Below are 18,132 nucleotides of genomic sequence, written 5' to 3'. Positions count from 1 at the left end.
TAGAAAGAACTATTTTTTCCATAATCGTTAGATTGGAAAAGGAGAGAAAGGCAAATGAAAATTGGATTCATACTTAAATGCTTGAGGGCTAAAGTGGCTTAGAGTTATCTTGAAGTAAGTTTGCTTTGGGGGGGGGTGCAATTTGAGCTACAGCTATAGCATCCCTATTCCAGTTCTTTCAACCATGCCTAAGTCTAGACAAGACCCAAATCCACCTCTGAGGAAAGGAATTTGGATCCTTTGCCTATGACTTTAGTCCATGCTATCATCCTGATTGTAAGCCTCCCTATAGAAGAAGACATAAACCTGGTACCCAGAAAGATTACTTTGTCCACCATCATCCAAATGTGAAAGAAGGCACTGAAACTCTTCTTTTAGTTCTAGTCTATTTTCCCACACTGGAGGAAAAAAAAAAATTTAGAAATAATTCCCTCTGGAAAATAAGAAAATTGTCACAAAAATTCAAGCCAGTTTGTGGCTGGGGTGGAGGAGGGGGATGGTACATAAAGGAAACTTGGAGAAGGGGAAGGAGAGAATGGAAGGGACAAAAAAGTATTTGCCAGAGTTCCCGTTGTGGCGCAGTGGTTAACGAATCCGACTAGGAACCATGAGGTTGCGGGTTCGGTCCCTGCCCTTGCTCAGTGGGTTAACGATCCGGCGTTGCCGTGAGCTGTGGTGTAGGGTGCAGACGCGGCTCGGATCCCGCGTTGCTGTGGCTCTGGCGTAGGCCGGTGGCTACAGCTCCGATTCAACCCCTAGCCTGGGAACTTCCATATGCCGTGGGAGCGGCCCAAGAAATAGCAACAACAACAACAACAACAACAAAGACAAAAGACAAAAAAAAAAAAAAAAGTATTTGCCTTGTTCTCAGAGAAGGAGAGGACCAGGTTACCAGGGTCTTTATATTCAAGCTTCCTTGAAAAAGGATTGGTTGAAGAAGGGCCCTGTAGTAATGCACTTCCTCAAGAGACGGCTAAAGGTTGCCATGGGAACCTTGGTTCTGTATTTCTCTGACTTGGATGAATGTGTAAAAGTTGCCTAGCTGGAGACTTTATTTTAATCACTAAATGTCCTTTAGGAGAGGATTTGAAGAATTATCTTTAGCAAATGCGTTTCAAAACAAAGCTAATTTCTCACTGAAAGCTAACTGTGTGGAGGCCCAATTTGTTTAGAAGCATGGTAGAAAGACTGGATGAGAAGTTGGAAAACTTGGGTCTTTGCTAGGTCACTTGCCAGCTGTGATACATGAAGAAAATCACTTCACTGGGCATCACTGTCCTCATGAAACAAGGATAATAAAACTTCCCCTACAAGGCTGTTCCCAGGTCTTCTCCCAACTTGGAAAAGCAAAAGTGGAGCAGGGAAGGAAGTATTATGCCCTGCCCTAAGAGGTGATACGGAGTTTCCCCAAGTGATTCTGTATCTGATTGTTGATTTAATTACCAAGAAAAGCTTGTGGATATTTTCTTTCACAGACTCTAAAGTAGAAGGGAATTCTGATAAAGTTCTGGGTTCAGTGACTTACCCAAGGTCACACAGTTACAAAGTGGTAGAGCTGGTATTCGAACCCCATTTGACTCCAAGTTTAGTGCTCTTTTCTCCTCACCAATTAGGAAGGAGAGAAATGAGACTGAAAAAGAAGCTTCTCTACCTTTTAAGTCCAGGAAGGAAAAGCTAATTTTTAAAAAACACCTGTATTAGCTGTGTTGGCATATGCACACAAACATAGCATGGATGCAGCAAACAGTGTCATGATTTCCACATCAATTTAACACCATTTTACTAAAATGGTGGGTGAAGTGAGTCAAATAAAGTAGAAATAATGTCTCTGTAGTTAGCTGGATTCATTCAGGTAATTTCAAAGACAATTTTCATTCCCCCCTCCCCCGTTTTTCAGCTTCTGTACTTTCATTAAAAGAAAAAAAGTCTCCTTTTAGATATTTGCATATCTCAAGATGATGCCCTCCTAATACCTCCAAAGGCACACAACAAGATCAACTAGAAAATCTGGATAAAATTGCATACAATTGGCTCTATGATAAGAAATGCTTGTTTAATGTGGTTTGTTTTCTTCTCAAAAAGAGCCTATCTTTAGCCATCAACCAGTTTTAAAAACGGACCATCACTGCTTATTCTGTTTTGATATTCCCCTACACTTAAAAATTTGCCGTTCCTTTCCCATGGCAAATCAAAGGTTTTATACAAAATCCTTCACAGCTAAAGTAAAGCCTTAGTTATATATCTTCCTATTCTCTGATGATTAGGTCTGTGTTTTTGTTATGGTAAATAAGTATCTCACAGAAGTTCAGAAGGTCCTTTCTAGTAAGTGTTTGCAAAGTCTCTGAGGAAATCTGTCTCTTCCTAACCTTTATTTTAGACCTATGTAATTCTTTTCTCCAGGAATCCTTGCACCAAGTTAGCACAAGATAAGCTTTGTAACAAAGTTGGATGAGTTGGACTGTCTTAAGTAAATGAGTAGCCTTTTCAAGAAGATACTCTTATTGGAGGAGAAAGATGTTCTGCACAATTAATGTTTGCAAGAGGGTCATTGAGTAGGTCAAATTTTAACTGGTGGCAATATATCACTCAACATCCAATGGTGAGCTGATGAAAGCATCTGATTGGCCTCAGCCATATGAACCCAAAGCCAGGAATTTCTAAACCTTGCAAGGCGAGCAGAACAGTGAGGGATAGCCTCTAAAACAGCTGTAGAATGTAGCAGGTCTGAACCCCCAGCGATTCCACCCTTTTAAAAATGTTGGCTAAATGACCAAGTTTTTAGCCAGCTACTTACTCCTAATAAGTCTGTTCACCAAAAGAAGGTTCCTGTGCAATACAAGAGATTCATTTTAATCTAATTCAGTATCTGAGCTGATTCAAGTTATTCAGCACCTCAGTTAGCCCCATGCACTGACTCTTACAGAAAAATGAAAATCAAGACAACATAAGGATGCAAACTTGCAAAATGTCAGAACTGGAAGGGAACTTAGATTTCAAGTCAAAACACTCCTCTCAATTTTTCAGATGAAGAAACTAAGTCCCCCCCAAAGGTGACTTGCCAAAGTGCACAAAAGTGTTCACCTAACTCGACATTTACAATTTAGCCAGTATTCTGTCCCACTTTCAAAGGGAAAATGCCAAGAATTTTGGTTTAATCTTAAAACTAACTCTCTCTACCCACTTTATAGTTTTGTTTCCAGGAGCTCCGTGAAAAGCAATATCTTCACCCCCTCACCCCCACCCCCCACCAGAATCCCTAGCTTAACAGTTCCTGTTTTCTCACTATGCCCTTCCAGCTTTCAGTCTCCTCCCCTCCATAAGGGTAGGTCCAATTACTTGGTAGCCCACTTAGCATAGCAAAGAGCCCCAGTCCAGAAATGTTGTGTGGAAAAACCAGAGGGCCCCCAGTTGAAGCTTTGTTCCTCCCAGCTGTGCTTACTTCCCCAGCAGAGCTATAATCCCCACTGCTATGGCTTCCTCCAGGATTGGCTCAGGCCCCTGGGATACTATTATTACATAATTTTGCATTGTACCTCAAGGCAAAAAAAGTAATGAAGGAAAAAGCCTACAACTCTCATTCCATTTCCTTCACTGGAAAAGTGGGTATCATCATCCGGGCTGTTCTGTGAACTGGGACTTGCCCAGGACAATAGGCTTCTGAGGGCAAGGTGATTAGGCCAGCAGTGCAATGTGTTTGATTAGCACCAACCAGCTCTTTGTAGAGGGACAATATCAGGCCATACAGTAACAAGATCACGTCTTTTGATTTGGGTTTGCTCCCTCTGTTGATACAATCCATTATCCTGTTTGCCTTTCTTACTACACCAAGGCATTGCACCAAGGGCTTCAAGGATTTTTTCTATAATAACCTCCAAATCCCTCAGCACCTGCCTTCTGCCAAAGAACCTCCCTCTTCACATCGGTGCTTTTCTTTGTCCTTTCAGCATCACTTTGAATAGTTAGGTAAAGCTGTACTCCCATCCCAAGGAAAAAGAAAACTAGGGCAACAACTATAGGGCCTCATATTTAATAAGAAACAAAATTAGGCAGAGCAATTGAGCCACTGTTTGCTTAACCCTTTCCCTGTTACCCCTGTCTTAGTTTCACTGCACCTCGAACCATCTTTTTCAGAAATTTAAATAGACTTGATGAAGAAAGGAAGACAAGTTCCAGAGCTTGGAGCAGCAGCCAAGAGATTCGTTAATGAAGTTTCCCTTCACAAAGGCAACTACCATATCAATTTTTAAAAAAAACACATAAACAGTATGATGCTGCCTGTATTAGGCCCCTAAACTACCCAACTCCTAAAGCAGAAAAGTGCACCCAACCAAAATTTGTTCAGACTCTCCAAAGCTCCCTTAGAAATCACATAAGATGAATGGAATCTCTTGAATTCCCAACCTTGAAAATCTATTCACATTTGAAAGGTATTCACATTTGAAAATGTTTCATATCCAGAAACTTCCGCAGAAAATACATGCCAAAGAAAAAAACACTGATGAGATCATTCACGGCATTTGCTGACAGAACTAGCTTATAAATAAGAGACCAGAGAATATCATGAATCAGGACTTGTGGGGAAAAAATGGGTTGTGTGTTTGTGTGGACTGCAAACCCCTTAAGCTCTGGCAGAATTCGCATAATGCAGTATCTTGTTTTCTGCCCCCTACCCCAGCCCCTGCCTTAACATCTTATGTATGTTTATGCAAGATTCTCCTGTTTAATTATGATTCATTCCAATTTGGACTGTAAATAGAAGGCAAATTAATAATTTAGAGGGGAAAAAAGAGCTGGGCCCTTTTCTCCTCCCCTCATTCCTAGGTCAGCCGGCTCGTTTATGAATTAGTGCTCAAGCAGCCTGAATAGGAGAGAATGAATGTTTGACTAAATCCTCTAAGTATGAAAGCTCTTCACACCATTTGGTCTTGAACTGATCCAATAGCGAGGTGTAACCACTAGTGACAATAAAGCGCCATCTGGCAAAGTGAACTCTAGGCAAACAATGACAAGCAGAAGTGAAAAGAATTGCAATGATTTCCACAAACATGTGAAATACTATAAACTGTGGGACTTAGCAGCTTCCTCCCGAGGCAAGTAAACAAATGCAACACTTCAGCGGTGGCGCTGATTTGTGGGGCTCCATCTCTGGGAGAAGGCTAGGTTCCATTTGCATTTAGCTAGGGAAAAAAATGTATGCAGATTGGCGAACAAAAAAATATATAAGCACTACTAACCAGACGTCACTTTTCCTTCGCTCTTTACTGTCAGGGTGATGTACTGGAAGTCTTTATTTCTTTCAGCTTGGGCCTCTCGGTGCCTCATTCTCCTTCCAGCCTGTTCTCATGCCTTTCTCATCACCTGCTGAGGCCTTGATCACGGACAGAGCAGACGAGCAGCGGGGGGACAATTAGAGAGGAGTTCAGACTTTGATCATTTGACCATATGTGAATACAACAGCTGACCACATGTTTTAAAAGACAACTAACTTAAATGTATTTTTTTAAAAAATCACAAAGCAAGCATAGATACTGAAATTTACATTTTAATTATCTGGCACAATGCTGCATTCAACTTTTTCAAAATATTTAATATGGAAAAATATATCTTGGCATATCAAAATAGGAGGGGAAAGCACTTTTCTGTGTTTTCTCCCCACCCCCACCTTCACTCCCCCCTCAAAATGTGTTCCCTTTCAGCAGAACATTTAACCACTGTGGATGGTGAAGAATTCTGTGCCAGAGATTTCAAAAGGCAGATTCAAAGCTGCCAAAAGTTGGGTATGATTACTAAAGGTAAATTAAGCTTAAAATAAGCACAATCATTTATTTTTAAAACATGATTTTAGAGAAAAAGTATCTCTCTGGCACTCATACCCTAAATTATTATTCTTTTAATGAGAAGAGCATTCTCCATGGTTTAATCTCACTTTCCTAATTATTTAAAATGACCATTACAAAATTCTAAAATGTGTCTTCTAAAAATGTGAGAAAATAAAACACCCTTGATGGCAATTAAAATAACACTATATAATACTTGGTTAGCTAGGAGACACCGCAGCAGCTGTGCACAAATGAAGGTTTATTCGTGCTTAATTCTATCAAAACATTTGTCACTTCTCTTCTAGTTCTCTTTAAACTGTCACAGCTGAACTGATTTCAGTCTGGCTAGGTGAATATGGACATACACTCTCCAGTTTAGAGCCAGTTCTTATGTTTTTGTATGCAACTGATCTGGAGATATAAGGCCCTCCTTATCTTCTTCACCTACTAGATAATTAACATATTCATGAACTGGTTATTTACTCTCAAATAGGAGGATAATAGAAAAATAACACTAATTGTTTTGACAGCAGTTTACTTAAGAGTTATCTGGGGGAACAAATGTTTCTTTTGTAGTGTTAGGAAGACAAGCATTTATCTATGTATTAAGCTTATTTTTGTTCTTAAGGTAGACAGACCAAACTAATCTGGGGTGGGGAAAAAAGTCTAGAAGAAATAATTTAAGTGAAATTTTATCTGACATTCCCCAAAATATTTTGATCCATTTATTTCATCAGTTGTGAGGGAGGTTAGCAATATGATATATATTGTAATAGCTACATGTACTAATGTATTTATTCATTATCTGTGCGTCACTGTATTTTTTAAATATATATTACCATTTAATTTGAAAAAAAAATCCCACCTTGCTTTACTTTACTTTGGTATCATCTTAAATGTAACTGGTTTATAATAAATTATGGGATGAGCTTTAAGCTTGGGGATTATTTTAGCACACAGTGCATTTTTACTTTCAAAGAGTTCATGCTTACTATGACCTTTGAAACAAAGATTCCTTAAAAAAGGCAGATTCTTCTCTTAAGTACAAAGGTCTTTACCAGGTCTTGTGCTCAGACCTTGGGCATATGATAGCCCTCTCTGGATCTATTTCCTCTTCTGTAACAAATTATTAAACTATTTGATCTCTAAGTGCTCTTCCAGCTCCAAAGAATCTCTGATTGTATAACTTCCCTACCAAAACAAAATCAATGTTCACACCTCTTTCTTTCTTAAATGAACTCTTCCCTCTAGTGTGGAGAGAGAGGTGAATGAACGTATATTTTTACCTACTATGTGCTAGGCATTCTGCAGATATTATCTCCTTTAATCTTTATGATCACCCTGCAAAGTAGCCCTTATTGTCTCCATTTTATAGATGAGGAAACAGAGGCCCACAGAGGCTATGTACCTTGCCACAACCCCTACAGCTAGGAAGTTGTAGAACCAAAACCTGTCATTAGATATGCATTCTCATTACTACACAACACTCCCTCACTGAAAGATAACGGGTATCAGAAGATTAAGCTTCTAGTGTCTACTTTATCACTGATTTCCTGGGACAAATCCTCTACCTCAATTTCCTTAGTCCATATAGGCTTTGTAACTCTGGGATCATGTCACCTACCTCATTATGGTTAGAGGCAAAATCAAAACGGCAATAGTAAACAAAAGGCAAACCATGCACTTCCTCCAGGATGACAAAAGAGACATTACCATTGCAGGTGGCGAGAGCAAGGAACAACCCTTTCTGAACACAGAACAGCATTTGGTGGTTGAACTGGGATATTTAAAAAAATAACTTTGATTATGGCAGCATTCTTTAATGATGTTTCTTGAGGTTAAAGGAGTTTTCTGCAAAGTGGGAAAATTCTGGGAAATGCATTTCAATAGCTCCTTTTGAACTGAAATACAATCTATGGAGAAAAAATATCCTACAAAATGAAAGAAATTGAAAAGCATTCCTAGTAAACATGCTATATTTTAACTTCTTATGTACTTAACACTTTTAAAGTGAACACACACAGAGAAAATCAGCTGAACTCAACCTAGGAGTATTTGAAGCCACTGACGAACATGGAGTAACTTCTCAGAATGTCCATTTTTAACCAACATTTCAGTCAAAAGTTTTTTTTAAAGTTTTAAGACACGCAGAAATAGTCTCTTGTGTGCCAGAGAACAGAAGCATCCCAAGGGAAGGAAACTAGGATAGGATCAAGAATTTGGGATGCCAGGTAAGAAAATATGTTAAGAGCTATAGATGGGGACTGTGGGCATCTTGTGTGATTGCTGAAATTTCACAATTTTCCCATTTGCTATTTTTGTCCTTTTTGTTTGTTTCGTCTACTTTAATAATTTTCTGTAAAACCCTTGTGTCATGATTTTGTAACATTTTGAAAGCCTAAGGAGAATTTGAGGAAGGTTATTAAACCTCCTCCCATCACTTCCCCTGGTCCCTGAAAAATGTACAGAAGCACAAACCATTTGCATGAAATTTCTTAAAGAGTCTGCTGCCCATCTAAGAACCCCAGGTTATGATGGTATATTTAAAACAAATTAAGATACCACTGCACCATTTTCAACTATCATATTGGCAATGAGTAAAAGGCTCAACAATTGCCAGTGTGGTTAAACAAGCAAGTTCACACACCACTGATGGAAGTGTAGATTGGTGACAACTCTCTGGAGATTTTTAAATGCGCACAATCTTTGATCTAGTATGTTCAAGGCTAGAAAACAACACCAATGTCTATCAATAGGAGAAGACTGGTTAAATGAAGGTAGCAATATCTAGGCTTCTGGTGATAAGGTAAGTCACATTTTTAAGAAAAGGCATAGTCCCCTCTCCCTATTATCATTGTGGTGAGGGACTGTAGTTGAGAAGTGCAGGAGTTCAAGTTCTTACCAGCAGTTTAGCTGTGAGTTACCTAATGGACCTCCTTATAAGGCAATTAGTGAGACAATGAGGGCTCCTGTGACACAGTTCTAAAGGGCTGTACTATTAGGGTATTACAGCAGTGGTTCTCAATCTTTTGGGGTTCAAAGACTCCTTTGAAAATCAAAAATGCACATATGCACAAATTTTGCATATAAGCTCAAGGGATCCTTGTTGTCTGCCTCCCCACCCCCAAGGGAGTTCCTGGACACTAGGTCCTTGCTTTAGGCTTCAAACAGAGGGAAGTTTTCTTGACGGAGGCCTGGAGGGAAAAACAACTATAAGTAGCTAAGGACAGAGAATCCCACACCTGGGCACACTAGATCTCTCTTAAATTCCTGATTTCAGACCTCTAATGAATCCTCAAACCTTGCAAAGAAATCCTACTATATTTCCTTAGAAATCTCTCCTATTTTCTAAGACAACCATTTCAAGTCTATTCCTACCTCCTACCCTCCTTAGCTGTGACCTTGCCACTAAGCTCACTGAGAAAATAGAAGCCATCAAACAAGTATGACTCCCCTTCCCATTACTAACCTATAAACCCAACTACATTTACCCCCATCTCTTCCTTTAGTTATGACTGAGGAAATGCCTCTCCTGTCCAAAGCCAACCCTGCCATTCATGCTTCGAGATTCCTTCCTCAGCTTCCTTTCCTGAGGTCTTATGTTACAGTCAGAATAAAATCAAAACTATGCCTATGATCTGATTTAAATGTTACAGGCAACGCTCTTGTTGCTGTGCGTAAATCTGGATCTGGGGAGAGATAAGAGGGAAAGCTTGGAGACCAGATATTTATTGATCACCAGGTACTGTGCTGTGGGAATAAAGTGGTGAGCAAAACCAGCATGGCCAATGGAGCTTGCAATTGAACAAAAAAGTGAAGGTGCAAATTGAATAGGGCTTTCAAGGCTCATCCAGCTTCCATAACTTGTTCAGAACACAGCAAAGCAAATCAACCAAATCACAGACTCCACACTCTCTCCTAAAAATCCTACTGTGACTGTTATTGTAGACAAGTTTTTCAAAAAGTTTCACAGCATAAAATCTGGTTCAGGGTTTCCATGAAAACATGACCTACATGAATTTGATCTAAATAATAACAACGTAGTATCCACCAAACAAAAATTTTCGAAAAGAGAGTGGAGGAAAAAACCCTAAAAAGAAATACACTAAAATAGTGTTTGTAGTTGTATTTAAAAGCCAAGATTATAGGCCTGAACCTTAAAGATTCAGTGTTGTCACTGCTGTAGTTCAGGTTCAATCCCTAGCATAGGATCTTCTGCATGCTGCATCCAAAAAAAAAAAAAAAAAAAAAACCAAGATTACAGGAGATTTTTAATTTTATTTATTGTTTCACTTGTCTTCTAACATTTTCCTCTAATAAATTTGAAGAAGTTAGATGGATTCACTGAGAATACCACAGACTGAAAAAGCAGACCAAAAAACAGGAGCAGATATTTGTAATACCCTTCAAATCAATTAGAAAGAGAACACAATTTTTAAAAAATGAGTGCAAGACTTGAAAAGGTACTCCAAAAAAGGAATTCCAAATGGCCACAAATATATGATCATATACTTCATCTAATTAATAATTCATGAAATGCATATTAAAACCACAATAAGACACTACTAAAACCCCTCAGGATGGTAACAAAGACCAACAATGACAAATATTGAAAAGGACATGGAGCACTGGGAACTCGCACCCACTGCTGAAGGGAGTACGAATTGATACAACCCTACTTTGGAAAACATCTTAGCATTAATTAGTAATACTGAAGGTACAAACACTCAGTGTGGATGATCATCCTCATAACTTTATTCTTGGTCTTCAGAAACTCGAGCACATGTGTACGAGGCATAGCAGCACTGTTTTGGAAAACAAACTAACAAACAAAAAGCTGTTAACAACCCCAATTTCTACCAGCCAGGATATTAATTATGGCAGAGCAAACAATGGAGTATCACACAGCAATAACAATGAATAAACTACAACTGCATACCACAACTTGGAAGAATTTTTAAAATACAATGTCGAGTTAAAAAGCTCAACACTAAGTACAAGACTCAGATTCCATTAATGTCCAGTTAAAAAAGAGACCCAACCAAACTCTATTGCTTAGGGATGAATAATCAGGTGGTAAAAGCATAAGGAAGAGGAAGTAAAGGTTACAGTTAAGGTCAAGAAAAGGCTATCTCTGTGGGGGGGGCAGGTGTAGGAGAAAGGGAGGTGATTAGGCAACAACAAAGGGAAATGTCTGGTGATAATGTTCTATTTCTTGACTTGGGTAGTGGTTAAGTGGTTAAGTATTTGCTTTATGATTATTCATTATAGCCCTCATTTCTATTTTATATATACTTTTCTATATGTGTATTATATTTCATAAAGTTAGTAAAGTCTATTTTAAAAGGTAGATGGATTAAGTACTCCATGTAGAAACAGTAAAAAATGCTATTAATATATTAAGTGAAAGGAGCAGGTTATAAATCTAGGTATACAGCATGACTACAACAGCATAAAGCCACAAGTAGGTAGACAAAAATGTGTGGAGTGATAAGCAGAAATGAAAGTAGCTGTGCTAGGTTTCAGAGTCAGAATACTTGGTTGGGTAAATTTCTGGTAATCTCTGTACCTCTCTATATGGGAACTCTTTGTATCTTCCCCTCAATTTTACTATGAACCTTAAGCTGCTTTTAAAAAAAATAGTCTGGAGTTCCTGTCGTGGCACAGTGGTTAACGAATCCGACTAGGAACCATGAGGTTGCGGGTTCGGTCCCTGGCCTTGCTCAGTGGGTTAAGGATCCGGCGTTGCCGTGAGCTGTGGTGTAGGTTGCAGACGCGGCTCGGATCCCGCGTTGCTGTGGCTTTGGCGTAGGCTGGCAGCTACAGCTCCGATTGGACCCCTAGCTTGGGAACCTCCATACGCCGCGGGAGTGGCCCAAGAAATGGCAAAAAGACAAAAAAAAAATAAAATTTTTAAAAATAGTCTATTTTAAAATGTTCGGTACACTGACATATAGGAAGCAATCAATAAATGTCAGTTATTATTTTATTACCATGGTTACTATGTTATAATATACTCAGGTCCTGGGTCCTGGTAGGTGTTCAATAAATAGTTGCCACCATGGTTGCTTTCTTCCCCTTTAGACCTGTGTACTGAGCTGCAGGCCTGGTCATCTACTAAGCCATCTACCCTACCCTCTCCATTGTCTATCTATGGCCCCAGAGCACTTGCCTCTTGCATCACTTAGGCCTCCCACTATATTATCTGTTTTCCTGCCTGTCTTCTCCACATCCTCACTTCTCTCTGTATCCTCAGCCCCCAGTTCAAAGTCTGGCACTAAAGTGAGATAATAAAGGTTTTGTTCAATGAATAAATAAATTTAAAAGAAATGAGAATGAATGAATAGTAGGCCCAATCACTGCATATTCTGTTCAGTTAATTTGATCACAGTCTGAGCATTGCTGATATTTCTGGCTTATAGCCCCCACATTTCCAACTCCCCATCGGTGGATATAAATGCTATTAAAACATTGCAAAAGGAGGAGTTCCCATCGTGGCTCAGTGGTTAACGAATCTGACTAGAAACCATGAGGTTGTGGGTTCGATCCCTGGCCTGGCTCAGTGGGTTAAGGATCCAGCATTGCCGTGAGCTGTGGTGTAGGTTGCAGATGCGGTTTGGATACCGTGTTGCTGTGGCTCTGGCGTAGGCTGGTGGCCACAGCTCCGATTAGACCCCTAGCCTGGGAAGATCCATATGCCGTGGGAGCGGCCCTAGAAAAGGCAAAAAGACCAAAAAAAAAAAAAATTGCAAAGAGGGTCTTTCCCTACCAGAGAAAGCATTTTATTTTTCAGTTCACAAAAATCAAGATGGCTCTTTTTGGAATTTTTGTTTACGAATCCAGATTTTAAACTCCTTCTACTACTCACAACACATGGGACAGCCCAGAGACTGAGGCCTTAAGTGAGCAGACTCTTTCTGAGCCAGTCTCCCAGTGAGATGAATATTATTATGCTTACTATGGAGTACTAAAGAGAGAGGAAACAAACTGTTAGTTTTTCCAAGGAGATGATCTGTATTATTTGCCATTTAAGCCTACCCTCACCAGTGAGAGTCCCAAATAAAAAAAAAATAAAGACTTACATATTCCTCTTTTTTTCCTTCCATTTTTCTCTCCTATCTTCATACATACTATTATATGCATATATGCAAATATACATATGTATATATAGTGTATTATACATGAAAATATATGTGTGTATATATATATACATATGAATATATATTATACAACTACATCATTTATACAACTCTACTGTGGTATTAGAATTCAGATTTTTTCTTGTCTCTATTTTTCAATACTCCATATTTCTATTTTCTATTTATCATAGGAAAATCTTGATCAAAATAAAAGAGAATTTGGTATAGAGATACAGTGAGGGAGAAACACCACTGTAGACAAGTAGGCCATGGCATGAAGAATAGATACATGAAGATTGGGGTAATGTAGAAGAAAGCTCATTGGGAACTGGGAACTGGACGAACTGGGTTTGACAACTGTTTCTCAAATCATTTAACTTCTCAAAGTCTCAGTTTCTCTATATAGAGACAATAATCCTACTTCAGAATATTACCGTGAGGATTACATGAAATGTTTCTAAAATATGCAATGTGGAGAATTTCTAAAAATGTTTTACTAAATTAGAGATCCTCACATTTTTGAATTTGAGAATATCTTTTGAATATCAAATATTTCATAGGCCCTCCTACACACACACACACACACACACACACGATACTAGTGGATTGAGAAAAATACGTGATAAAAAGCTACTGTGTACTTCACATCTACTAGGATGGCTTACCAAAAAAGAGGAAAATAAGTGTTGGTGAAGATACAGAGAAATTGGAACCATTACACATTGTTGGTGGGAATTTAAGATGGTGTAGCTGCTGTGGAAAACAGCTTGGTGGCTCCTGAAAAAATTAAACATGGAACATGACCTGGCAATTCCACTCTGAAGTATATACCCAAGAGAATCAAACACATACTTGTATGCCAATGTTCATAGCAGCATTATTCACAATAGCAAAAAAGGTGGATAATTATAATAAACAGATGAATGAACAAACAATATGCGGCATATACATACAATGGGAGATTATTCAGCCATAATAAGGAGTGAAGTTCTGATACATGCTACAACATGGATGATCCTTGAAAACATTATGCTAAGTGAAACGTCAGGTTAAAAAAGGACAAATTGTATAATTTGACCTATACAAAATATCCAGAATAGGCAAATCCATAAAGGCAAGGTAAATAAGAGGTTACCAGGGGCTGGGGAGAAGAGAGGGGAGTTACTGCTTAATGGGTACACAGTTTCCATTTGGGATGATGAAAATAATTTGGAAACAGTGGTAATGGCTGCACAACAGTGTGAATATAATTAATGCCACAGAATTGTACACTTAAAAATGGTTAAAATGATAAATTTCATGTTATATAGTTTACCAAATTTTAAAAAGCAAATAAAGAGCTATTATGAATTCACAGTGCCTTACATATAAACATGAGCTATATTGATTATTCAATCTGCATATGGATTTGTGGACCACTTAGATAGATTTTAGTGTATTTAAGACTGTATACACAGCAAATATTCACTAAGTGCTTCCTCAGTAAATGAGTCTCTTTAGCACAATATCCAAGCACCAGCTCATATGAGCCAATTAGAGACTTTGTGAATAAATGTGTGTGTGTGTTGGGGGAGGGGATAGTAGACAAGAAGTGTTATAAGAAACAGAAAGGGCTTGTCCCTGAATCCTGGCTAATTGCTTCCTTTCAGGAGAAACACCAAGGATGGAGCAGCCTGGCCCTTGCCCCATGCTGGTTCCTGCAGGTGCAAAAGGAGGACTACTGCTAATGCGAAAGAGATGTGCCATGCTGCACATGGCGCACAGATAAACAGGTCTGGAGCCTCCAGAGCTGTCAGCCTAGTGCCTTTCATGAGCCTTAAAAGCGAATTAGAAAGAAAACAAAGAAGGGTCGCTCTTAAGATCTGTGTTTCTCGCCATTGCTGGAAGTAAATATGAGGCATCTGGGAGAAACAGAGCCTATATTCAAAAGTTTACATAAAACTGAACAGGAGAGGGAGGTAGGCAGGGGTAGACAGAGATGTTACACAATAAGAAAGGAGACAGAGCATCCTTTCAAAATATATTGAGAGCTTCTACCACTCATCATTCAGTAAGAGTAAATGAATCTGAATTCCTATGTTGCCACCAGTATGAACTATGCTAAACATTATAAGATGATTCCTTTTCTCTTCTCTCTTTAAAAATTAGCCAAAACCGCAAGTGGATTTCTTCGGCTTAAATGGGTTTGCTTTTTCCTCTTCAATGTGCACATGAAAATGTATTCAACTAAAAGATGTCATTGATCAATTAAAAAAAAGTTGCTGTAACTTGCTTTCAATGGTCATACTTTAAAATAATCAGCCATTACACATTGGAAGCATTTCAGAGACATACACTATATTCTCTGATTTCATTAAAGCTCATTCTATTGATAAAGGGACTATATTTCTTTATAGTTAGAGCAAAATCTACCAATACACACAATTCTATTAAGTGATACCTATCTTCCACTTGATTTACATTATAGGACTGGAGCTATGTTTTACTTGGGGAGAAATCAATCCTTCAATAAAATCAAACTGCCCTTTATATTTCGACATATGTCTGTGTATGCATACAGAAAGCTCTGAAACAATATACAACCAACTTTTACTGTGATTAGTTCTAGGGAGGCATGTGAGTTGGGAAACAGGTCACAGTGAAATGTGAATGGGGACTTAACTGTTTATATTCTGTATTCTCTAAATTTTTTCACAATGAATATACAATTACTTTTATAATTAATAATTTTAAAATAAAGACAAATAAGTTTCCATGGATTGGAGAGAGTGAGTAAACTAATAAAAAGTCACTTATAACACCATGCAAGATAAATTACTTTTTCCCCCTTTACATAATATTAGAGAAAATAATATCATGAATCCCAATGTACTCATCATCCAGCTTCAACAATTACTAATTCCTGGCCAATTTTGTTTCATTCATACTCCCTCAAATACTTAAGCACACACACAGCTAAATTTGTTACAGCAAATCCATAACATTATATCATTTTATCTGTGCATGCTTTACACATTTTATCTGGAACTACAGAAGAGTATAAGCAACTTTTCAAGATTATACCAACTTTTTGAAGAAGTCGTGTTTTCATAAAGTAAGAGAAGGCAAGTTTTACAAGGATAGTAATGAGATTTTTTTTTTTTTTTTTTTTTTTTGCTTTGCTTTGCTTTTTAGGGCCGTACCCATAGCATATGGCAATTGCCAGGCTAGGGGTGGAATTGGAGCTACAGCTGCCAGCCTACACCACAGCCACAGCAACTCAGGATCGGAGCCGCGTCTGCGACCTACACTACAGCTCACAGCAACGCTGCCTGACCCACTGAGCAAGACCAAGGATGGAACCCGTGTCCTCATAGATATTCGTCAGGCTCATTTCCGCTGCGCCACAATGGGGACTCCCAGTAATGTGATTATCCAAGAATCAACATGACCCTCTTATTCAAATAGTAAATCATCCAAATCTAGCCCACGTAATCAATGGCTAAGAAAATGCAGTCAAATAGGGCGGAACCATAGAACAGCAGGTTCGTTAGAAAAACGACTTCAAGAAAATCTCTCTCTCCATCTACCACTTCCGAGCCTTACGGCAAAACAAGCAAATACACTTTCTTGCCAATTAATTCTTCACAGCTAGGTCTACGCATTAGAGAGAGAGAAAAATAGTTGCTGCAACTTGACAAAATGACCGGTGAATTATTCATGTAATCACTGAACAGAAATCTGCAAACTATGGCTGCCCAGAGCTTCTTCATAACAGGTGACTCTATCACAAAGTACACTTTAAGATTTGGGCCAGGGCTTATACCATGTAACCAGTACCATCCACCTTCCGAGGGCTGGAGAAGTTCGGGTCCCTCCCTCAGAGCTGGGAAGTGGCCTGGGTAGATGCCCAGAAGTCCCCGTCCCACCACACGCTCTCACCTCTGCTTGAGAATTCATTTCTGGCCCAAGGCTATTGACCTTAAAAAGACCACTTCTCTTCAAAGCACAAGCAAGTTTTAGCCTGGGGATGTGGCAGAGGTCTGGCACCAAGCACTTCAGAACAGAGGTCCTGATGAGAAATGGCTGCGACGACACCCCAGCTCAAGATGGCGACGGCCGGGCGTGAGCAGAAGCGCTCCGCCCAACATGGCGACCTAGAACACCAAGCAACGCGCCTGCGCAGACGCCCGAGAACTCCGCCCCCTCCCCGACTGCCTGTGGAGAACTCTATAAAGCAGCCCTGATGGTGACCTGTCAGGGAGAGCCAGTGCTCTAGAGCACCTGCTCACACGTCTCCATTCTTTGATGGAAGAATAAAGCTTTCCTTTGCTTCTGAACCGAAGTGTATCCTTCTGCTGGCTTGAATGACACCAAGCAGGAGAACCCTTGCTGGGAACGGACTTAAAAGTCTTTAAAGTTTTCAAAATTCTTTTGGATCATTCTCTTAGGCTCAGGAAGCTGGTTGAGAAACAGTTAACCTGTTTATAATCATCTGTTTCTTTATTATAATCATCCCTATTTGATTATAATCATCCCTGATGTGTATCAAACCAGCTTTCACCATCTGGATAATTGTCTAACAAGTGGCCTAGGTTAAAGCCCGTTCACATACACTGTTCATTTCATCCATACAGTTCTGTGGCACATTTATGGTAAGCATTTTTACCTCAGTCTTACAGATGAGGAATCAGAAGCCCCCAAAGATTCGTTGTCAGAGATCTTACAGCTATGGAGGATAATCAAATCTGAACCAGGTCTTCTGATTTCTGGTCTATTGCCCTTCCTACTAAACCAGAGATTGGCAATCTGCAGGCCAAACACAGCCTCCAAATATATATGGCTGACATCTAAAAATCAGAAAGGTTTTCAGAAAAAAAAAAAATCTAGATTTCCAGCTCTTTTTTTGAAAATCGATACGATAGTAGCCACACTGGGCCTGCATTCCCAAAGGGCAATCATATGACGACAGCTGAGGAATTTCTGTCCTCTGAAGATTTAGCACATTATTTCCATTTCACCCTAGTCTCCCCTCAGTCCACTTTTCTCATTTATGTTACTGGCCTGGTCCCCATAGGCCCTCAAGATCCTGGCTTAAAATCAAGCTTCCTGTCAAATGTGTAGAATTTGATTTTGGAAACTTTCATGCTAAAAATAAGATGGCTCTATTGCTCAATCTGCCTTCATTTTCTTCT

General features: G+C 39.2%; 1 long non-coding RNA gene across 12 annotated transcripts in view; it reads right to left on the bottom strand.

Moving 5' to 3' along the window:
* LOC102158351 (uncharacterized) overlaps positions 1 to 17,074 on the bottom strand; it is a 758,918-nt gene extending 741,844 nt beyond the window's left edge. For 10 of the 12 annotated variants that reach the window (XR_014835884.1, XR_014835883.1, XR_014835885.1 and 7 more), the window contains exons 1-2: positions 16,880 to 17,074; positions 5,235 to 5,368 (exon numbers count right to left, since the gene is read on the bottom strand). This is a non-coding gene — a long non-coding RNA (uncharacterized LOC102158351). The remainder of the gene's footprint in view (positions 1 to 5,234; positions 5,369 to 16,879) is intronic. The other 2 variants (XR_014835889.1, XR_014835882.1) reach the window with 1 other exon arrangement.
* Positions 17,075 to 18,132: the final 1,058 nt, after the last annotated feature.

The sequence above is a fragment of the Sus scrofa genome, chromosome X (genome assembly GCF_054392235.1).
Source record: "Sus scrofa isolate SSC_HxYL_T2T_F1_AM1 chromosome X, Sscrofa_HxYL_maternal_Yorkshire_Landrace_v2.0, whole genome shotgun sequence".
Taxonomy (NCBI): domain Eukaryota; kingdom Metazoa; phylum Chordata; class Mammalia; order Artiodactyla; family Suidae; genus Sus; species Sus scrofa.
The sequence above is the reverse complement of the archived record's forward strand: the minus strand, read 5'-3'. Positions and strand labels throughout refer to the sequence as shown.